This window comes from Macaca nemestrina, chromosome 11 (genome assembly GCF_043159975.1).
Source record: "Macaca nemestrina isolate mMacNem1 chromosome 11, mMacNem.hap1, whole genome shotgun sequence".
In the NCBI taxonomy this organism is placed as follows: domain Eukaryota; kingdom Metazoa; phylum Chordata; class Mammalia; order Primates; family Cercopithecidae; genus Macaca; species Macaca nemestrina.
This window is the reverse complement of record NC_092135.1, coordinates 75,799,350-75,823,729: the sequence shown is the minus strand read 5'-3', so window position 1 is coordinate 75,823,729 and position 24,380 is coordinate 75,799,350. Positions and strand designations below refer to the sequence as shown.

General features: G+C 39.2%; 1 protein-coding gene across 9 annotated transcripts in view; it reads left to right on the top strand.

Annotated features, from left to right (window-relative positions):
• LOC105483169 (phosphodiesterase 11A) overlaps positions 1–24,380 on the top strand; it is a 510,053-nt gene that overhangs the window by 213,209 nt on the left and 272,464 nt on the right. Inside the window, exon 1 of one of the 9 annotated variants that reach the window (XM_024793233.2) lies at positions 9,118–9,228. The exons of the other annotated variants lie outside the window; for them this stretch is intronic. The gene's annotated coding sequence lies outside the window, so the exon portion shown is untranslated. Of the gene's footprint in view, positions 1–9,117; positions 9,229–24,380 lie in introns of those variants that run through there. 9 annotated transcript variants of the gene reach the window in all.

Here is a 24,380-nt window from a genome sequence, read left to right as displayed (position 1 = left end):
TGCTCCATGGCCTTCGTAAGGCAAGGAGGAAGCAAACAAATGAGTGGAGATTCAGTACCCTTAGCTCTTGGAGCCCAGACAAACTGGACTCGAGCAGATTGGAATGGCCGGTCGTTGCTGGGCTGTTCCCTGCAGCAGGTTTGTCCTGTGGAGGCTTCCAGGTTCTTTCACAGCTGCTGTGAACCTGTGAATTCCGGCACAGAGTAGCCTTACCAGGTGAAGAGGGCCGCTGTTCACTTCCCTGCAGGAGTTCCTGCCACTCCAGAAGGAAGCATCTCATTCAGGGCCTTAGGGCTGCCTCACCGTGGCTATTTGTGGCCAGCTTTCTGGTTTTATTAAGCCCTTTGGCTTTCAGGGGGAAATCTGCTGGGTAGATAAGCAACAATATTGAAATAATAATCATCATCAATCTAAATTCTTGAAAGCTAAATGTCTAAACCCTTGGCAGCAATTTAATATCTTTGCTGAGAACTTGCTTCAAAGATCAGGAATTGTCTAGCAATTAAGAGTTGCTTTAATACCTGACAGAATGTTATTTTGCCACACTTTACTTACAAAAGATTATTCCCTTTGCCTTTAGGTTTATTTTCCTCAAAGAATAAGAACCTTAGGGTAAATTTTGGAGATTCAATAATAAGTATTGTAAGACTCACAATAATGAGTTTCTTTTAAAATCTACGTCTAAAATGTTTAGAAGTGTTTCCCCAGATTTTAGCAGAGATTGGGGCTATTTCTGTTTCAGTCAGTGTGGTTTACACAAACAATAGCCTGAAAAGTATCCTGTGACTGTATAAATCTCAGCTGAACCTTGGGAGAACATGCACACACACACACTCCAATAGCCCATACTTAATGGAGTGCTTTCAGAAACTTTGTGAAACATTTGCATTCATTTAATCCTCATCTTATAAGGTAGGTGTTATTATCACCCTATAATAATTTTATAGATGAGGAAATAAGGTTCAGAGAGTTGCATGACTTGCCAGTCACCTCCACTGCCTGACTCTAAAGCCCCTTAAAGGATGGGAAGCGGTGGGGGTGCTCATTAGTACCTGGCAGGTTTCAGGGCCACAGAGAAGCCCCCATTAAACAAAGGCAGGAAGGGCAACTGTTGGGGCTTTGGCTTCCAGGATAATCTGAACCACCCCAAGGTCCCTGTGGGAGCAAGTGGCCGGGGGTGAGGGTCAGGGGTAGGTAGGCTGGAATCTGGACACAGGCAAACTCATTGTTTGCTAGCTCACTTGTAAACAGATATGAAAGCAACTTAAACCATCTAAGGGTGGTCATTCTTGCTAATCTTCTAACTTGAACTCGTTTTTATGGTGTGGTCTAACTCTGGCAAATGACCAAAAAAGTATAGATGATGGAAGTTGATATTGAATGTAGGGGCAGAGCTGGAGGGAACGGTAGAAATAGCAATATCTTCATGGTATGAAGTAGGGAGAGGAGTGGTCAAAAAACACCATCTAGTTAGGGTAGATGGTACAAACGATAACAGCACTGGCTGGTATTCTACTGAAAGTTCAAAAGGTCTCTTTGCTATCACTGCTGAACACTCTAAGACTAATGTTGGGGCAGAAAATTCTGGAACACTCCTCATTATATCTTCTCTTTTCTTACCCACCCCCCTCCAAAGTGATATTGATGGAAAAACCAAACTCTGTAAAATATTTTATTTTTGTTTTGTTTTGGTTTTTTGATTTTTTTTAATTCTAATGTTCTAAATTTTAATTGATAAATAATAATTTTATGTATTTATGGTATACAGTGTGATGTTTTGATACATGTATATATTGTGGGATGATTAATTAATATATGCATCCCCTCACATACTTATTTTTTGTGGGAAGGACATTTGAACTTCACTCTTAGCAATTCTGAAATATACCTTGTTACTAATTATAGTCACCATGCTGTGTAATAGAGCTCAAAAACATATTCCTTCCGTCTAATGAAACTTGTACACTGTGACCAACAACTCTCCACTCACTTTTACTTTTAGCCGCTGGCAACTACCATTCTACTTTTTGCTCCTATGAGTTCAACTTTTTAAATTTTAGAAATAAGTGAGATCATCCAGTATTTGTCTTTCTGTACCTGGCTTATTTCACTTAACATCCTTCAAGCTAATTCATGTTGTTTGAAATTACAAAATTTTATTCTTTGTAAAGGCAAGATCGCTTTTTGTTGTTGTTGTTGTTGTTGTTGTTGTTGAGACGGAATCTCGCCCTGTCCCCCAGGCTGGAGTGCAATGGCGCAATCTCAGCTCGCTGAAACCTCCATCTCCTGGGTTCAAGTGATTCTCCTGCCTTAGCCTCCCGAGTTGCTGGGATAATAGGTGCCCACCACCATGCCCAGCTAATTTTTGGGGTTTTGCCATGTTGGCCAGGCTGGTCTCAAACTCCTGACCTCAGTTGATCCACCCGCCTCGGCGTCCCCAAGTACTGGTATTATAGGTGTGAGCCATGGTGCCCAGCCCAGAATAGCATATTTTAAATGGATAAGTGTTTCTATTACCTTGTGTGTTTTACAGACTTATTATTGAAAGTTTCCTCTGTCATCAAGTCCCTCAAAGCACCTCCAGAAAAGCATCTCTTGAAATATGAAACTCACTCCTTTTTTTTTTTAACTTTTATTTTAGGTTCAGGTATACATGTGCAGGTTTGTTATATAGGTAAAGAGGCTTTTTCTGAGCCAATATGAGTGACTGTGGCCCAGGGGAAATACAAACAAAAGAAGCCTTGAGTAAGTGGTCCCAAGGTAGTTGGATCGCAGTTTGGTTTTATACATTTTTTGGAGGCAGGAGTTACAGGGAAAGACATACATCAATACATGGAAGGTATATATTGGTTTGGCACGAAAGGGCAGGATATCTTGAAGCAGGGACTTACAGGTTATAGGTAGGTTCAGAGATTCTTTAATTTGCAATTGATTAAAGGAGTAAGGCTCTATCTAAAACTCAGAGTCAGCAGAAAGGAATGTTTCAAATTAAGATAAGGATGCTATGTAGCAAGGTTGGTGGCTTGCAGGAATGACTTAACCCTTCCTTGCCTTACATGTGTTAGGTCTTGTTTATAATTTGGTATCTTATTGCCAGAATGAGTCTGTTTCATGAGTCTATGACCTCTATTTGAACATTAATGCTGCTCAGCTGTGTATGAACTCCAAAACGGAGGGCAAATAATGAGAAGGCTATTTGACTTTCCTTCCATTTATGGCCAGGAATTCAGTTTTTAAGGTTTTTCTTGGGTCCCCTTGGCCAAGAGGGGGTCTGTTCAGTTGGAGTAGGACTTTATTTTTAGTTTATAGTGAGAATGAGCTCCTCTAACACCATAGGGATGAACTCTGAGAGTAAAAGTGAACCAGGTGAAAAAAAATATTAATCTGTTCAGTATTGTTCCAGAAGCTGTAAAGACTTGTTGGCAAGTCTGCTGCCTGTGGAGGTGGTAGGAGAAGTTTGGGGTAAAAGTATCTATTTATGTGGCATCCCCAGCAGAAAACCTACCAATGCTGGGCATTCCTTTAATACACTTCTCACCAAAGGCTTCTCAAGACTTTAGGCTTGTAGGTGTCACAGTTCTGTGCACCACCCAAGTTGTGCAGTAGAAATTATAGAAAGGAGATGAGAAACAGTCACGCCACATTCAGGAGAAGAAGCCAGGATAAACAGGAGAATGTTTATCTCTGCCCCCACATTCAATGTCAGCTTCCATCATCTGTACTTTTTTGGTCATTTGCCAAAGAGTTAGACCACACCATAAAAACGAGTCCAAGTTAGATGATTAGCAAGAATGACCACCCTTCTAATCTACTGTATTAGAAGATTTTCAAACTTGACAAAGTTATTTTTACTGGAAATATTTCAATAATAAGTATATTTTTATAATAATAAAGGAATCCATATAAGATCTCCGTATTACCAAGCAAATCCACAGTTCAATTATACCTTTTCCATATTAATTATGACCTTTCTTTCTTTCTTATTATCAATGAACCTGTCACTAGCAGGATGCTTCTTAGACAGTCTTCATCACCTCTGATGCCGCTGGTATTTGTGATAAACACCAAAGAGCTTTTTCTTATGCAAAGTGCTAGTTCCATTTTTTAGATGTGTTATAACCAATAATTATCTACATAATGTAAAGCAAAAATTTCAGGAAAAAAAGATTGATATCAAGGGGTTAAGGGAAGTCTCCCTGTCCACACCCCTCCCCAACTTGACAGTAAGCATGTGGTATGTTACTTCAGGGGAGGAATGACTGAGAATACGGGAACAGTTAAATGGAATTTTAAGTTCCAAAATGGACTTTTAAAATTTATAGCAGGGCTTTGCACAGTAGCATGCACCTACAGTCCCAGCTACTCAGGAGGCTGAGGCAGGAGGATTGCTTGAGCCCAGGAGTTCAAGGACAGCCTGGGCAAAATAGTGAAACACCACCTCTGAAAATCAATCAGTCAATAAATAAATGAATAAATAAATAATATAAAATTTATAGCAGGGTTATTCTGGAAAACCAAAACTTTTTCCTAAAGGCTTGAATGAATCAGAACGTAAAATTATGAACAAAACAGTAGAATGGAAAGAGAATAGATGAAGCCATAGACTATCCCATTCTTGGATTGCCTGGACTAAGGGAGGAGAATCGGAGAGGAGAATAAGAAATGTGAGGTCATCAGTCTTCCTAACCTTGCTCCCAGACTCAATTCTCCGTATAGTGATGGTGGTGGGCGTTGGAGAGCGGGTGGGGGGAGTTGAAACTTCCCCTAGACACCATGGCAGGAAAAATAGGTGACAATGTCAGAGGCGTTAAGAGGCAGTGAGAGCCTGACAGCTTTTCTAGAGTCCCGAAGGAGCATAAGAGGCAAATGCAGCTTTCCCCATTTCCTGGCAGACATTAACAGAGGGAGGGCTGGGGCCTGAAGAAGCCTAGCTGTCAGGATGAGGAAGGGACAGGGTTGTGACCTGGTGCTGAAGGGGCTGTGGATATTTATGCATATCCAGTGTTAGGAATGACTATGCTGAGGGCCAGCAAGGCCTTCTTATCTCAGAACAGAGGCCAATCTGCTTGAGCGGGTGACTGCAGACCTGCCGTGTCTCTTCCAAGCACCCGGAAAGGTGCAGGTCACCTTGGTGAAAATTTCAGTATTAAATGAGTTTAAATCTGAAATGACTGAGAAAACCTGAAGTGGCGGATTTAACTGGAGTAATCTCTTTTGTATTCTGTCAATAAGCAGGCTTGGGGTCAAGCAGATAAATTTAGTTGAATTATAGAAAAAGAATGTTATTTTTTTGTATAGCTGTATCTGTGAACTTTTAAATCTATAATCAATATGCAAATTATATTCTATAATTAGTTATCTTGTATTCAATCCACATATGTAACAATTAGATAGATGGGGAGAATGATGTATTATTCTATAAATGTTTTGGAAGCAAATGGCTGGCAATTTGGGGAAAAAAGAACCGTAAGAAGCTGGATTTCTAGTTCATACCTATAAAAATATAATTTTTATAAAAGGCAAAATTATGATTCATATAAATATAAAACAAATGCAAGCTGAAGATTTTTTAAACTCATTAATGTATGAGAGAACCAATATGATGTTAAAATCAGTCCAAAGAGTACTTGAGAAGTTAGGTATTTATGGGCAATGTTAGGATACAATTTCAAAGTTAAAAACAACACTGGTTAAAGACAAAACTAAGCCATAAACTATAGCCTTCAAGATTATCTTTTCTACTGGAGAGAGTCACTTGTATCTCTACCAGAGAAAGGTACAAGTTAACATGTAATTTCACTAAATCTGGAGTCTTTTATCTGTATTAACCAGTGAGAGGAAGGAACTAAGTACATTTCTTAGATCAGAAATCGGCAATGTTTTCTGTAAATGCCCAGATAGTAAATATTTTAGGGTTTGCAAGTCACAGAGTCTCTATTGCAGCTACCTAACTTTGCCCATTATAACACAAAAGCAGTCATAGACAATATTTATAAAGAATGAGCATGGCTGTGTTGCAATAAAACTTTATTGACAAAAATAGGTAGTAGATCAGATTTGACTAGCAGACAAGGGTTTACAGATCACTGTTCTAGATAATCCTTTGCCCTCTTATAACACTGAAAAATGAGTACCCAGCTTTTTGCCTTATTTCTGTAATGCCAGTGTAAACTTCAGATGAATCAAAGATTTAATGTTAAAAAATCAAATGCAAAAATACCAGTTAATATGTTTTATTCATTTGGTAGGTAAAGGCTCATTAGAACAATCATTCAATTCTGATGAGAATAAGCACTTTCAAACAGCTCTATGATTTTTTTCAGCCATCAGATTGGTAAAGCTTGAAAATAATTGTAATAACCAGTATGAGTATGGGAATTAGAAAATTGACTTTCTCGTTACTGATAGTGGGAACTTAAGTTGGGATAACTTTTATGGACATCAGTTTGGTAAAATATATTTGGAGATGGAGTCTTGCTCTGTCACCCAGGCTGGAGGCCCAGGCTGGAGTGCAGTGGCGTGATCTCGGCTCACTGCAACCTCCGCCTCCCGGGTTCAAGCAATTCTCCTGCCCCAGCCTCCCGAATAGCTAAAAATATATTTTAACTTGAAAAAGGGATAGGCTTTGCACCCAGCAACTCCTCCTCTTAAAATTTAGAATAATGAAATGGATGGAGACCAGACCAAACCGAGTATATAAGAATACTTATTGCATTCCTATAGTAGTGTATTTAGTACTATATAGTATATTATATATATACTATAGTATATTTATATATATAGTATATTATATATATCCTATATAGTATATTTCATATAGTAAATAATTCAAATATCAATATATTTATATAATGAAATTCTATGTAGTGTTTTAAAACAATGATATATGTCTATATTCATAGAAACAATGTCTTTGATACAATTTTAGGTGAATAATAAAGGGGAGAAACAACATATATAAAAAGCTGTTTTTATCAAAACATGGGTATATAAATGAGATTACATTTTCACAACCATTAAATTGAGGGAGCTTTAAATTTTCTCCTTTTGAGTCATATTTTCTTGTATCTTCTCTTCCAGGAAGAGTCATGAGTTTATCATCTCATGGAAGGAAAGGGCAGGTAGTCAACCTCTTAGCAAGAGAACAAACTTAAAAGTCAGGGTGCCAGGAGAGAGGATTTGCTAAATGGATTTATCTTTTCTTTTAGCAATTAAAGACCAATCTGAACACCAGGACAAGACATGCAAACTCCGTAATCCACAAAAGAAGTACTCATAACCCCATGCCACAAGTCATCACTCCACTTCCACCTCATATAAGGTTGGGAGGGCTGCTTAATTCAGTAGCAACTAGGTAAGATGAAGTATTGAATAAAAGGCTGAGTGAGGTTACTTGCCTTTAGCCATCTTGGGCAGAGCACAGTGTTCACCAAAATAAGTCATGTATACTTGCTTGAAACAGTAAGAGCAGATGCCTGGGCAGGCTCAGGGATGTTTCTTGAGTCCTCCTTGCTGCCATAGATTGGCAGAAGGGGTGGCCAGGGTGAGTGGAACAAAAAAAGTTGCAGACAAGTCATCCTGGAAACAAGGCTGTTAATGTATCAGGATAAATGGGAACATGAGTGGCAAGTCACCCTGCAGCTGCTTATCTTGGCCAGCTGAAGAGATTTAAAGGCTAATTCATTACACAAAAATATCTACGTCATATTGGACTTCACAGTAAGCATAGGAGACTTCTCACCAGGCAGAAACTGAAATGGCTGCTCAGAGCAGAGTGTTGGTGAGAAAACACTCAAAGATAATAGACTGAAATTCAAATGCAGCCACCCTAAATCATTCCCCTGACTTCGCCCTCCCTGTCCATTATTCATTTAAACATTAACACCCAACAAAGAACCACCAGCATGGGGCTCATGCAAAGATACTATAAGAAAAAAAGTAGGAAGGGATGTGAAAACAAAAGCCAAGTGAAAAACACACACCAGAAAAACGCTTAAAGTTTTCCATGAAATGAAATAAAAAATAATAAGATCTCTCAGGAAAAATAAAGTTGTTCAAGAAAGAGATACAAAAGCTTAAGGAATAAATGATAAGCAGTATAAAAGATAAGAAACTGGGTTGGTAGAGCTTGGAAAAAAGTAGAAGAAAAATATGTAGCTGCACAGAAAGGAATACTACATTAAAAACAAGAAGAAATAATACTTCTAAAATACTTTTAGGGACACAAAATTGAAAATAAAATGGAAAATAATAAAGCATTAAAAAAGGAGAATGATAAAAATGGAATCAGAATAACAGAGGTCCAAACTAAGGATAATTGGCAACTCTAAAGAGAACATGGCAAATGGAACAGGAAAAAAAACATTCAAAATTATAACACTAGGACATTTTATTGAGATAAAGGCAATCTTGGATTTACAGACTGAAGAAATACACCATTTCAGGCAAAATTGATACCGACTGCTTAGCACTGAAACACATTTGGTGTTAATAGACTTCAAAGATATTGGAAAAAGTATATGGGCATTTACACACAAAAAAATCAAAGCACCTATTGCAGGAAAATTCATTCGGATGTTAGACTTTCTAGTCGCAGTCTCCTGTGCTAGAGGACAATGGGCAATATCTACAAAGTCCTCAGGGAAAAAAAATGTGACCCTCTAATTTTAACTCCAAAATTTAAAGCCAAACTCATAGACAATTACACAAGCTGTGGAGAGATATTTTCAAACATGCAAAGAAGAGCACTATAATGTTGTTCTAAGAAGCCCTTCCTGAAAAATATGACAGTTTGAAATCTAGCCAAGCAGGTGATGAGTGGGGAAGTTGGGATAAATAAGATGGGTATTGAGTATTGAACATATTTAAATATCGAAGTAAGGCTAAAAAACAATGGAGCATATACTTGTAGATACAAATGTAAACCTTATATTGTAAACTGTAACAATAGTGCTGGTTCCCCATGTTCTCCAAGTTCCACAAGTGCAACAGGTGGGTGTGGGCCTGCACGTGTACTGGGTCATATTACAGAAGAGGTCATATTACAACACTGTGCTTGGGAAATATATCCCTTTTCTATTGAGTGGTATCAAGCCTGGTGTTTGTCTGCGGAAAGATGTTACTTCATCTCTCAGGTTTGTTCACTGCAAATACAATCCTGAGAACTGAACTAAGGCCTTGCAGTCCTGACCTGCATGGCTTGGTTTTGTGGATTGCCTCTCTCAACAGGTATCTTTGGTTTTGTGGAATATTTTAATTTTAATGTGTCAAATTTATTAACCTCCCTTTTTGATTTGTGCTTTAAAGGTTTTGTTATAAAAATCTTTATCTACCTTTAGTTATAATGGCATTATTGTATATCTTTTTATATTCATTTGGTATGCATAGTCTTTTTTATCCATCTAGAATTTATGTTTTTGTGTGGAGTATAAAGCGGTATGTGTATAACCAATTATCTTAGAACTGTTTTGCCTCCACTTTGTAATGGCACTTCAAAATTATAGCATTTCCATATACACCTGGGTCTGTTTCTGAGCTCACAATTTTGTCCTGCTGGTCTATTTGTTTATTTCTCCACCAATATCTGTCTGAATTTCTGTAATTTTGTAATGCATTTTGATATCTGATAGGCCAAGTCCTCAGTGCTGTTCCCCTTTAAAACTGGCTTGCTTATTCTTGACCTGTCATTCTTCTCTAAAATTTTAATAGCAGCTTAGCAAGTTCCACGAAAACTCTGTATAGATTTTGATTGAAATTGATCTAATTTATAGATCAATTTGGGTGACTTCTGCAAGTAACAGAATATTCAAGGGCAAGTGTCGTTCACACTGAGAGCATTTATTAACTTACATGACGAGAAGTCTCCAGGAGGTGGTTCTGGGGATGGCGCAGCAGCCAGATGATGCGATCAGGGACCCAGTCTCTGTCCACCGCCCTCTGCTTGTCTCAGTAGTTGGCCATCACCAGCTGGCTTTTCCCTTTATAGTGCACCAGGCAGCACGTCTGCACATAACTGTGTTCCGAAGAAAGAGAAACTTATTTTCACATCCCTCTCTTTTCTCTCAGGGAGCAAAGTCCTTTTTGTTTGTTTGTTTGCTTGTTTGTTTGTTTGAGATAGGGTTTCACTCTGTCACCTAGAGTGCAGTGGCACCATCACAGCTCACTGCAGCCTTGACCTCCCAGACTCAAGTGATCCTCCCACCTCAGCCTCTCAAGTAGCTAGGAGTTCAGGTGCACACCATCACATCCAGCTAATTTTTGTAGAAATGAGGTTCCACTAGTTGCCCAAGCTGGTCTTGAACCACTGTGCTCAAGCAATACTTCCACTTTGGCCTCCCAAAGTGTTGGGATTACAGGCATGAGCCACCACACCCAGCTGAGGAAAATCTTTTTATTTATTTATTTTTTTTTTTGGAAGGGCTTATCCAGCTAATGTTTCCTAAGACCCCGTTAATCAAGAATGAAATGTCGTCCAAGTCATCTATATTCTTAATACTTTTCTATTATTCATCTATCAGTCCCTGATGACAGGTGTGTTCAAATTTTTAGCTTAACAGATTCCTCAATATTTTTTGTCCAATTATATAGGTTGTTGATTTAGTTGTTAGTATTAATTATGTGTTTTTGAATTGGGGGTTGCAGCTGATTTTGATGGGAGAGTGTTTTTGTTTGTTTGCTCGTGCCATTGCTTTCTTTCTTTCTCTCTTCCCCTCTTTGCTACCTGTCTAATAGTTTGCCCAGCTCCCTGACCCCAGTCAAGAACCAGGACCTATTCTGGTGGCTCAGATTTCCTGCTATGTAGTAATATTACACCAAGCTGGAGGCAGCTTGGTTTAGTTTCTTGGGGTGAAGCTGGGTCACCTGTTCCCTACGCCCCAGCAGGAACTGAAATTCCGACGATCGTTGCCAGCCTGTTTCTGGACTTGGAGTTCAACAGGCCTACATGTCTTCAGGCTTGTGAGTTTAGAGATCTTTTCCCTCCTTTCCCTTCTCCTCCCTACCCCTCTCCTTTTCTTCTCTCTTCCTTTCAATCTCTAAATGTCTTTCTGATTTCCTCTGTGTTTTATCAGTCTTTGCTCTGCTTTTGGAAGAGATCAGATGTGTAAAAGCATGAACTTATAGCACCATCTCTACTGACATTCTATATACTTTTATAGTTAGAAGACAAAACAGTATCATTTCAGGAAAATAAAAGTTTCTCCCTCCAAAAATAAGTTTCATTTCTATTTTATTAGGATAATTCCTGAAAACAAAAGTTCTATTTGTATTTTGTGATTCTAATACTCAAAAAAAACTGCTTATTGCAAATTTATGTTTTATGGCCTCTATATTTGAAGGGAATCAGGGAGAAAAAAATAATTCTGGTTGTAGAAGCCTTGATTCACCAAGATCTTAACTCTGCGTTTAGAAACTGCATTCATGGTCTTTAAGCTGGGCACTCGGATGTAAACTGTTCAGTTTACTGAATGGATGCCAAAAATAGAAGTGAGAAATGCCGTTCTAGCCCTTTCTCCTGACAAAATTAATATTTTGCTCCCTTTTGCTTCTCTTAAGTGTTTCAGTCCATTGATTTTAAGTGACTTTGTCAATGGTATTTTCCATTAGACTGGGAAGAAAGAAAGATTGCTCCATAGCTGGCTGCTGCTGTTAACATTAGGAACTATTTAACTCCTTGAACTGAATATTCCCAGCTTACTATTATTCCATCCTATGAACCTGTCTAAGCAATTCCTATCACTTCTCTTAGTTCTTTCCAGCTCAGGCATTTACTATTATTTCTATTTCTTTTTGTGTGTAGTCAAGGAAAGTGAATGTAGACATTTTAATCTTATGTCCTAAGGCACTGTCTCAAGTCCTAGTTTTTACAAGTGTTCTCTTCTCATGGATCATCCTGATGGCTGGCAGCTATTTCATTGTTCAGAACTCTATAAAGTACTTTCTAACTAAGCTTGTAAATACCTGGTTAGTGTCGAGTTTCTTTACAAAACTGTGAAGCATAAACTAACTAGGCACACTTGTTTTCTTATATCCTCCTTAGCTCTTTGGTCCTTTCGTAAATATACACACAATTAAGCCAGTGAACTAGATGGTCTTCCTGAATCCTACACTCAAGGGAAAGAGATGGGGTGAGCATCCTCCGATTGTTCTGGGGGCAGTCTGTAATTCAATGCCCTCCTTCTCAAGTGAGTTGTAAAAATTGCTTCAGCCTTTCCTTTCTATATCACTTACTTTCCATTTCCCTACCTTTCCTTCTTTGATTTTCCTTCTCCCTGTAAATAAGCCCACTTAAATTCAGTTTGATTTTTGCTCCAAGTGTTTTTCTAGTGTGCAAAATGGAGAGTATTAAAAAAACTCCTCTGATGATAACCCAAACTATTATTGTTATATACACAGTCATCCCTCAGTATCTGTGGGGTATTGGTTCCAGGACAGTGCATGGATACCAAAATCTATGCACACTCAAGTCCAGCAGTCAGTCCTGCAGAACCCACAGATAAGAAAAGTCAGCCCTCTGTATCTGCAGGTTTCACATTGCCCTGAATGCTGTATTTTCGACCTGCATTTGGTTGTGGATGCAGAACCCATGGATAAAGAGGGCCAATTCTATTAACTGAAAAAATTTGCATATATACTACTATACACACACACACACACACACACACACACACACATCATTAATGTATCATATTACTTGTTCATACATATTAACTCATTTTATTAACTGCATATAGTAAATAAACTCACATCATTAATCATTTATATGTTAAATATACATACATATGCATATATATATATATATATATATAATCTCCAACTACTGAATCCCTAACCCCACTGGCTATCTCCATTACATCCCATCCCAAATCTTCTCCACCTCTGATATTTCCTATTTTAGACAATAGAATCATCACCATGTAGTAACTCAAGCTAAAATCCGTAGAATAGTTTCCTAGTCATTCTCACTATTCTACATTCACTTGTGTCTATGATCTGTTGCTTCTACCTTGAAACATCATTTCTAGCCCTTCCTTCTCACTCCTTCTACCACCTTCTTCACTCTGTCTTTACTGATTTCTCACTAGGACATTTTTCCTCTGACTCATTTCTTGCTTGCAAACAGGGCACTCTTCTTTTCAATCAATTACCGCTTCTTTTTAAACATGCACTGGCCTCTCATATGATTCAAAACATTGGTAATTGTCTATTGCTTGTATAATAAAGCTCACACTGCCCAACATTCAAGGCCCATCACTTCTGCTTCTAACTTAACTTGCGGTTCTCCTCTCTAGTCCTCAGCCTTGCTCCATCCTTTTCTTCATCTCTACCCCACCTCCCCATGGTCAGCCTATGCATATATTAGTCTATTAGCACAAAAGATACATATCTTTGTGCAAATAGTCCCAGTGAAAGACAAAATACACCAGACAGTGAAGATCATTTCATCTGGCTATTGCAATAGGGAGAATGCTCATTAATGGGAAACATCTCAAAGAAAAAGAAAGGTACTTGGGGTTTCACAGGAGCATATAGACAAGGGAGTTACCTACATCATTCATGAGCCTTACAGGAGTCATGAGGAAGGATGGAGAAACGTCTTATTTTGGAATGTGCTAGGGCAGGGTGGTCTGTTGAGGATAGCCAATTCTGGAACAATGTTAGGGAGATTTCTTTATAATTACTATTTTGGGGGAGCACAGAGCTCAGGTAAAGTTCAACATTGTCAACTCTACTGGCTATTCTCTGGAACCCCTCCACTCCCCAACTATCTATGGTTGGTCTTTCTGTCTTTAGCTCAGTGCCCTTGAAGGCTGATCTTTACTTACCACACCACTTGGGCTCTCTTGTCCTCCGGCTGCCAGTTGGGTTTGACAAATAGAAGGTATGAGCAGAAGATTTAAGGGCCAGAGGAGTGAACGACATTGGGTGGAGTTATTTTCCTTATTCCTTCTCTACCAGTTCTAGGAGTGGCTAGATCCTTCCATGGCCTCTCTTCACATGGATATCAAACTCACCTCCAGGATCTCAAAATCACACTTCCTTTCTTCCCTCCCTCCCTCTTGTGTAACCTCAGACCTAGGAGGTTACACAAGACCTGCTTTCCAAAGTTGCTAGTCCCTGGGTGCCTCACCATTCCTTATTGGGTTCTTTTCACCCTACCCACACTTCCATAGCTTTCCCCTTTTTTGAGTTATGTTCAGTTAAACTCTCAGAGTTCTCTATTTTCTCCCAAAATGAATTGATTTATTCCCTCAGCCTGGGAAACTTCCCCCGCTTGTCAGCCTAGAGCATTCCTGCTCATCACACAGTTCACATGAAGACTTCCTTAACACCTTCCTCTGTGCACTGGCAGCATTTTGGACGTACATTGTGGTGAAACATTTGTGAACTGTTTCCTCCTCTGTAATGTGTTGTGAGTTTCTCAAGGATAGGACATGATTTGTGCCCCTTGGTGTTTACAGAGCCTATAGCAGTGCCTGGTGCACTAAGTATTTGATAAATGCTGACTTCATGAATAAATGATTAGAGTAAATTGGCATAAGTGAGAGATTTATTAAGAAGCATAGTAAGGGGGCGGAGCAAGATGGCCGAATAGGAACAGCTCCAGTCTCCAACTCCCAGCGCGAGCAACACAGAAGACCAGTGATTTCTGCATTCTCAACTGAGGTACTGGGTTCATCTCACTAGGGAGTGCCGGACAATCAGTGCTGGTCAGCTGCTGAAGCCCGACCAGCGAGAGCCGAGCAGGGTGAGGCATCGCCTCACCTGAGGAGCACAAGAGGGAAGAGAATCCCTTTTCCTAGCCAGGGGAACTGAGACACACAACACCTGGAAAATCGGGTAACTCCCACCCCAATACTGCGCTTTAAGCAAACAGGCACACCAGGAGATTATATCCCACACCTGGCCGGGAGAGTCCCATGCCCACGGAGCCTCCCTCATTGCTCGCACAGCAGTCTGCGATCTAACCTCAAGGCAGCAGCGAGGCTGGGGGAGGGGCGCCTGCCATTGCTGAGGCTTAAGTAGGTAAACAAAGTTGCTGGGAAGCTCGAACTGGGTGGAGCTCACAGCAGCTCAAGGAAACCTGCCTGTCTCTGTAGACTCCACCTCTGGGGACAGGGCACAGCTAAACAACAACAACAAAAAAGCAGCAGAAACCTCTGCAGACACAAACGACTCTGTCTGACAGCTTTGAAGAGAGCAGTGGATCTCCCAACACGGAGGTTGAGATCTGAGAAGGGACAGACTGCCTGCTCAAGTGGGTCCCTGACTCCCGAGTAGCCTAACTGGGAGACATCCCCCACTAGGGGCAGTCTGACACCCCACACCTCACAGGGTGGAGTACACCCCTGAGAAGAAGCTTCCAAAGTAAGAATCAGAGAGGTACACTCGCTGTTCAGAAATATTCTATCTTCTGCAGCCTCTGCTGCTGATATCCAGGCAAACAGGGTCTGGAGTGGACCTCAAGCAATCTCCAACAGACCTACAGCTGAGGGTCCTGACTGTTAGAAGGAAAACTATCAAAACCCCATCAGTACGTCACCACCATCAAAGACCAGAGGCAGATAAAACCACAAACATGGGGAAAAAGCAGGGCAGAAAAGCTGGAAATTCAAAAAATAAGAGCGCATCTCCCCCTGCAAAGGAGCGCAGCTCATCGCCAGCAACGGATCAAAGCTGGACGGAGAATGACTTTGACGAGATGAGAGAAGGCGGCTTCAGTCCATCGAACTTCTCAGAGCTAAAGGAGGAATTACATACTCAGCGCAAAGAAACTAAAAATCTTGAAAAAAGAGTGGAAGAATTGATAGCTAGAGTAATTAATGCAGAGAAGGTCATAAACGAAATGACAGAGATGAAAACCATGACACAAGAAATACATGACAAATGCACAAGCTTCAGTATCTGACTCGATCAACTGGAAGAAAGAGTATCAGCGATTGAGGATCAAATGAATGAAATGAAACGAGAAGAGAAACCAAAAGAAAAAAGAAGAAAAAGAAATGAACAAAGCCTGCAAGAAGTATGGGATTATGTAAAAAGACCAAATCTACGTCTGATTGAGGTGCCTGAAAGTGAGGGGGAAAATGGAACCAAGTTGGAAAACACTCTTCAGGATATCATCCAGGAGAACTTCCCCAACCTAGTAGGGCAGGCCAACATTCAAATCCAGGAAATACAGAGAACACCACAAAGATACTCCTCGAGAAGAGCAACTCCAAGACACATAATTGTCAGATTCACCAAAGTTGAAATGAAGGAAAAAATCTTAAGGGCAGCCAGAGAGAAAGGTCAGGTTACCAAAAAGGGAAGCCCATCAGACTAACAGCAGAACTCTCGGCAGAAACTCTCCAAGCCAGAAGAGAGTGGGGGCCAATATTCAACATTCTTAAAGAAAAGAATTTTCAACCCAGATTTTCATATCCAGCCAAACTAAGTTTCATAAGTGAAGGAGAAATAAAATCCTTTATAGATAAGCAAATGCTTAGAGATTTTGTCACCACCAGGCCTGCCTTACAAGAGATCCTGAAGGAAGCACTAAACATGGAAAGGAACAACCGGTACCAGCCATTGCAAAAACATGCCAAAATGTAAAGACCATCAAGGCTAGGAAGAAACTGCATCAACTAATGAGCAAAATAACCAGTTAATATCATAATGGCAGGATCAAGTTCACACATAACAATCTTAACCTTAAATGTAAATGGACTAAATGCTCCAATTAAAAGACACAGACTGGCAAACTGGATAAAGAGTCAAGACCCATCAGTCTGCTGTATTCAGGAGACCCATCTCACACGCAGAGACATACATAGGCTCAAAATAAAGGGATGGAGGAAGATTTACCAAGCAAATGGAGAACAAAAAAAGCAGGGGTTGCAATACTAGTCTCTGATAAAACAGACTTTAAACCATCAAAGATCAAAAGAGACAAAGAAGGCCATTACATAATGGTAAAGGGATCAATTCAACAGGAAGAGCTAACTATCCTAAATATATATGCACCTAATACAGGAGCACCCAGATTCATAAAGCCAGTCCTTAGAGACTTACAAAGAGACTTAGACTCCCATACAATAATAATGGGAGACTTCAACACTCCATTGTCAACATTAGACAGATCAACGAGACAGAAAGTTAACAAGGATATCCAGGAATTGAACTCATCTCTGCAGCAAGCAGACCTAATAGACATCTATAGAACTCTCCACCCCAAATCAACAGAATATACATTCTTCTCAGCACCACATTGTACTTACTCCAAAATCGACCACGTAATTGGAAGTAAAGCACTCCTCAGCAAATGTACAAGAACAGAAATTATAACAAACTGTCTCTCAGACCACAGTGCAATCAAACTAGAACTCAGGACTAAGAAACTCAATCAAAACCGCTCAACTACATGGAAACTGAACAACCTGCTCCTGAATGACTACTGGGTACATAATGAAATGAAGGCAGAAATAAAGATGTTCTTTGAAACCAATGAGAACAAAGATACAACATACCAGAATCTCTGGGACACATTTAAAGCAGTGTGTAGAGGGAAATTTATAGCACTAAATGCCCACAAGAGAAAGCTGGACTAAAATTGACACTTTAAGATCACAATTAAAAGAACTAGAGAAGCAAGAGCAAACACATTCAAAAGCTAGCAGAAGGCAAGAAATAACTAAGATCAGAGCAGAACTGAAGGAGATAGAGACACAAAAAACCCTCCAAAAATCAATGAATCCAGGAGTTGGTTTTTTGAAAAGATCAACAAAATTGACAGACCACTAGCAAGACCAATAAAGAAGAAAAGAGAGAAGAATCAAGTAGACGCAATAAAAAATGATAAAGGGGATATCACCACCAACCCCACAGAAATACAAACTACCATCAGAGAATACTATAAACACCTCCACGCAAATAAACTAGAAAATCTAGAAGAAATGGATAATTTCCTAGACACTTACATTCTCCCAAGACTAAACCAGGAAGAAGTTGAATCCCTGAATAGACCAATAGCAGGCTCTGAAATTGAGGCAATAATTAATAGCCTACCAACCAAAAAAAGTCCAGGACCAGATGGATTCACGGCTGAATTCTACCAGAGGTACAAGGAGGAGTTGGTACCATTCCTTCTGAAACTATTCCAATCAATAGAAAAAGAGGGAATCCTCCCTAACTCATTTTATGAGGCCAACATCATCCTGATACCAAAGCCTGGCAGAGACACAACAAAAAAAGAGAATTTTAGACCAATATCCCTGATGAACATCGATGCAAAAATCCTCAATAAAATACTGGCAAACCGGATTCAGCAGCATATCAAAAAGCTTATCCACCATGATTAAGTGGGCTTCATCCCTGGGATGCAAGGCTGGTTCAACATTCGTAAATCACTAAACGTAATCCAGCATATAAACAGAACCAAAGACAAGAACCACATGATTATCTCAATAGATGCAGAAAAGGCCTTTGACAAAATTCAACAGCCCTTCATGCTAAAAACTCTCAATAAATTTGGTATTGATGGATCATACCTAAAAATAATAAGAGCTATTTATGACAAACCCACAGCCAATATCATACTGAATGGGCAAAAACTGGAAACATTCCCTTTGAAAACTGGCACAAGACAGGGATGCCCTCTCTCACCACTCCTATTCAACATAGTTGGAAGTTCTGGCTAGGGCAATCAGGCAAGAGAAAGAAATAAAAGGTATTCAGTTAAGAAAAGAAGAAGTCAAACTGTCCCTGTTTGCAGATGACATGATTGTATATTTAGAAAACCCCATCGTCTCAGCCCAAAATCTGCTTAAGCTGATAAGCAACTTCAGCAAAGTCTCAGGAAACAAAATTAATGTGCAAAAATCACAAGCATTCTTATACACCAGTAACAGACAAACAGAGAGCCAAATCATGAATGAACTTCCATTCACAATTGCTTCAAAAAGAATAAAATACCTAGGAATCCAACTTACAAGGGATGTAAAGGACCTCTTCAAGGAGAACTACAAACCACTGCTCAGTGAAATAGAAGAGGACACAAACAAATGGAAGAACATACCATGCTCATGGATAGGAAGAATCAATATTGTGAAAATGGCCATACTGCCCAAGGTAATTTATAGATTCAATGCCATCCCCATCAAGCTACCAATGAGTTTCTTCACCGAATTGGAAAAAACTGCTTTAAAGTTCATATGGAACCAAAAAAGAGCCCGCATTGCCAAGACAATCCTAAGTCAAAAGAACAAAGCTGGAGGCATCACGCTACCTGACTTCAAACTATACTACAAGGCTACAGTAACCAAAACAGCATGGTACTGGTACCAAAACAGAGGTATAGACCAATGGAATAGAACAGAGTCCTCAGAAATAATACCACACATCTACAGCCATCTGATCTTTGACAAACCTGAGAGAAACAAGAAATGGGGAAAAGACTCCCTATTTAATAAATGGTGCTGGGAAAATTGGCTAGCCATAAGTAGAAAGCTGAAACTGGATCCTTTCCTTACTCCTTATACGAAAATTAATTCAAGATGGATAGACTTAAATGTTAGACCTAATACCATAAAAACCCTAGAAGAAAACCTAGGTAGTACCATTCAGGACATAGGCATGGGCAAGGATTTCATGTCTAAAACACCAAAAGCAACGGCAGCGAAAGCCAAAATTGACAAATGGGATCTCATTAAACTAAAGAGCTTCTGCACAGCAAAAGAAACTACCATCAGAGTGAACAGGCAACCTACAGAATGGGAGAAAATTTTTGCAATCTACTCATCTGACAAAGGGCTAATATCCAGAACCTACAAAGAACTCAAACAAATTTACAAGAAAAAACAAACAACCCCATCAAAAAGTGGGCAAAAGATATGAACAGACATTTCTCAAAAGAAGACATTCATACAGCCAACAGATACATGAAAAAATGCTCATCATCACTAGCCATCAGAGAAATGCAAATCAAAACCACAATGAGATACCATCTCACACCAGTTAGAATGGCAATCATTAAAAAGTCAGGAAACAACAGATGCTGGAGAGGATGTGGAGAAATAGGAACACTTTTACACTGTTGGTGGGATTGTAAACTAGTTCAACCATTATGGAAAACAGTATGGCGATTCCTCAAGGATCTAGAACTAGATGTACCATATGACCCAGCCATCCCATTACTGGGTATATACCCAAAGGATGATAAATCATGCTGCTATAAAGACACATGCACACGTATGTTTATTGCGGCACTATTCACAATAGCAAAGACTTGTAATCAACCCAAATGTTCATCAGTGACGGACTGGATTAAGAAAATGTGGCACATATACACCATGGAATACTATGCAGCCATAAAAAGGGATGAGTTTGTGTCCTTTGTAGGGACATGGATGCAGCTGGAAACCATCATTCTTAGCAAACTATCACAAGAACAGAAAACCAAACACCGCATGTTCTCAGTCATAGGTGGGAACTGAACAATGAGATCACTTAGACTCCAGAAGAGGAACATCACACACCGGGGCCTATCATGGGGTGGGGGGGAGGTGGGAGGGATTGCATTGGGAGTTATACCTGATGTAAATGAGGAGTTCATGGGTGCTGACGAGTTGATGGGTGCAGCACAGCAACATGGCACAAGTATACATATGTAACAAACCTGCACATTATGCACATGTACCCTAGAACTTAAAGTATAATAATAATAATAATAATAAAATTTAAAAAAAAAGAAGCATAGTAAGAGATGATTATTTAATTCATTGTTTTTCTTTTCTTTTCTTTTTTTTTTTTTTTGAGACAGAGTCTTGCTCTATCACTTAGGCTGGAGTGCAGTGGTGCCATCTCGGCTCACTGCAGCCTCCACTTCCCAGATTCAAACCATTCTCCTGCCTCAGCCTCCTATGTACCTGTGATTACAGGTGCATGCCACCATGCATGGCTAATTTTTGTATTTTTAGTAGAGATGGGGTTTCACTATGTTGGTCATGCTGGTCTCGAACTCCTGATCTCAGTTATCTACCTGCCTCACCTTCCCAAAGTGCTGGCATTACAGGTGTGAGCCACCACACTTGGCCTATTTAATTCATTCTTTTGCCATTTTGAGTAGTCCCCTTATAGAAAAATAGAGATTCAGGAAATTAAAAAACAAAAATCATGATTACTTAGTAGATAATTTTTATTTTGGTGCCAGGAATATCTATTTGAGCCTAGTTTTTATTTTTTTAACTTGTTTTTAAATTAAAAGAACAGAGAGAAGCCAGACTAACTAACACTTGACAAATATCCAAATCAAAAAGGCCTCTGTCCAGGGAGCGTTTCCAAAGAACAAGCAGGGAGATGTTTTGTTTACTTCACTTGGCAGGTACACTCCCTTCCCCAGGGTGCAATAATCAGGGCTGATCAACAGCAAAGGGAGCTTGAAATCAGTTGTTTAGTATCATTGATCTAGAAACTACTTGTGATATTTCCCTTATAAGATTCTCTTTTTTACTTACTGTGTGTGTATTAATTTATTTAATCCCTGTTCATTTAGTAAATGTATAATAAAATCAAAGTTGGATTTAGATAGTAAACTTTTAAAATTAATAAAACTAAGAATTATATAATTGGTCCAAGACAGGAATAAAGCATAAATTCTATTCTATTTTATTTGTGCTTTATCCTATTTGGTATTGGTCATAATTTCTGCAGTGTCACTCTATATATCCCGTTAAATTATATCCAAATATTTAAGCTGTTTTTGCTGTTTCATTTTTTAACCCAGGTATCTGACTGTAAACAATTTTCTATTTGAATGCATTATATTTTCAATTCTTTTTAAAAATATAAGTTGTCTGATGCTTTGAGGAGCAGTCAATGGCCTGCCTGCCTAGAATTTGCTATTCAAAGACACTTGTGAGTGTGAAAGTGGGCACTATTAATAATTGTCCCTGGACAACAGGCTTAATTGGAGTGGAACTGTCCTCTGCCAACTGGGGATATATCCTCAAGTATATCTCTTACTGCTTACCCTGGTGCCTAAAATTTCTATCATTGCAGTACTGTTTCAAATTAAAAGATCATGACTCCAAGAATCCTCTTTCTGAATATAGCTATATTACATGGGAATATTAATACATTAACCTATCATTAGCCATTAACAATTTAGCGAAAATAACTGATCTGGCCTGGAAATGGCTCTACACCAGATAAGTTGGCAAACTTTTAAAAATAAAGATCTATCTACTAAATATTTTAGGCTTTGTGGCCTTTATGGTCTCAATTGCAACTGTTCACTCTACTGTTATAGTAGAAAGCAGACACAGACATTACTTAAATTAATGAGTATGGCTTCATTACAATGAAACTTTATTAATAAAAACAGGTGGTAGGCCAGATTTGGCCTGTGGGCCATCCTTTGCCCACTCCTGCTTTTGAGGACTGAGAGGCTGGCAGATGAGTTTACATCTCCAGAATTATGTTACTTCTCAACTGTTCATCTTGCTGCCCTCATCATGGACTAATGCCATGTGTATATTGCCAATAATCTGATGACTCAAGGTCAGTTTGGCTATGAACCTAACTTCAGAGGTCAACTCACCTTGCACTTTAAATTTCTCTTCTTTAAAATATTGCAGTATTTGTCGTTCCCCTGAGAAACAGAACCAATAGGAGACATAGATAGATAGATAGATAGATAGATAGATAGATAGATAGATAGATAGATAGGTGATAGATAGATTGAGATAAAGAGATTTATTCTAGGAATTGGCTCACATAATTATGAAAGCTAAGAAGTCCCACAGTCTACTGTCTGCAAGCTGGAGAACCAGGAAAGCTAGTGATGTAATTCAGTCTGAGTTCAAAGACCAGACAATCAGGAGTCCCAATGTCTGATGGCAGGGGAAAATAGATGTCCTAGCTCAAACAAAGAGCACATTTGCCCTTCCTCTTCCTTTCTATCTGAGCCCTCAGTGGGTTGGATGATGCCCACCCACATTGCTCAGGGCCGTCTTGTTTACTCAATTTATTGATTTGAATGCTAATATCTTCCAGGAACACTTCGCAGATCACCCAGAAATAATGTTTTGCCAGCTATCTTGGGCACCCCTTAACCCAGTCTAGTTGACATATACCAATTAACCATCACAAATGTTAAGTCTTAAAAGGTTAGAGACCTTATTTATTATTTCTTTGGTATCTTCCTATGCTATCCAGTATTTTATACACACTGGATAATCAATATTTAACCAGAGATCAGTAAACATTAGTATTTTCATTTTTCTTCTATAGACACTAATGAAGATGAGTATTTTCAGTTTTCTTCTAAAGACACAAGAACCTAAGAATTCATGTAAGTGTAAAGTTAGGGAACATAGTCTACAATACTTCCCTCACTCCTAACACCAGTTATGAGTTTTGGAGTTCCCAAGACCATGCTCAGTTTCAATAATTTGCTAGAAGGGCTCAAAGAACTCAGTGAAAGCTGTTACACTCACAGTTACAGTTTACTACAGGAAATCATACAGATTAACATTAGCATGGGGCAGAGTCTAGGAAAATTCCACATGTGGACTCTGCTCATGGAGTCATGGATAGTGTGAATGTCTCCTGGCTATCATGTGTGACAAGATGCGTGAAATTTTGCCAACAGGGCCTGAGCCTTAATGTCTAGAGTCTTTATTGGGTCTTGATCACAAAAATGGGGTTGGCTGCCCATGCGACTGACCTCTCACTCCATTCCTCCAGTGGTCAACTGATACCATGTGACCCAAAGCTCCCACCCAAATCATATTGTTGGTGTGGCTTGAAGCCCCTATTCTAAATCACATTGTTAATCTTTGCACATTAATCAGGCAGGACATTCCAGGGGTTTAGAGATTACCTCTCAGGAGCCAAAGACAAAGGCCAGACCTCTCTTTAGGGAGGGTTCAATTCTTTTCTACACGCAAGGTCAATTGTGGTTCATGAATACAGTGTCTGACTTTGATCATGGCACCATAAGCCAGTTTATTGGGGGACACAGCTAATGCATTCTATGGAATGCTGAAGTTGGATGATACATAGTCCTTGACTTTCCCCTTACACATTAAAAATGAATGTAGAAAACAAGACAAATACAAGTTTTGTCCCTGTTTTTCTTCTCAGCCTGTAATTTATGTTGGAGTAAAATGTTCTAACATTTTAGAAAAAAAGTGTTTTTTCCTTTTAGTAGTTTTTCCAACTTCTTTTATGTTTCAAGAGTTAAAACATTCTGTCATTTCATTAAGAGACATTTATATATCTTATCCATTCTCTGTAGATCTATAGGTTCTATGGCTTTAAAACGCCATTATTTCCTATTCCATTTCTTATATCCCTCAGTTGCTATTGCTCAGACGGAAAAATATTTTTAAAAGATCTTT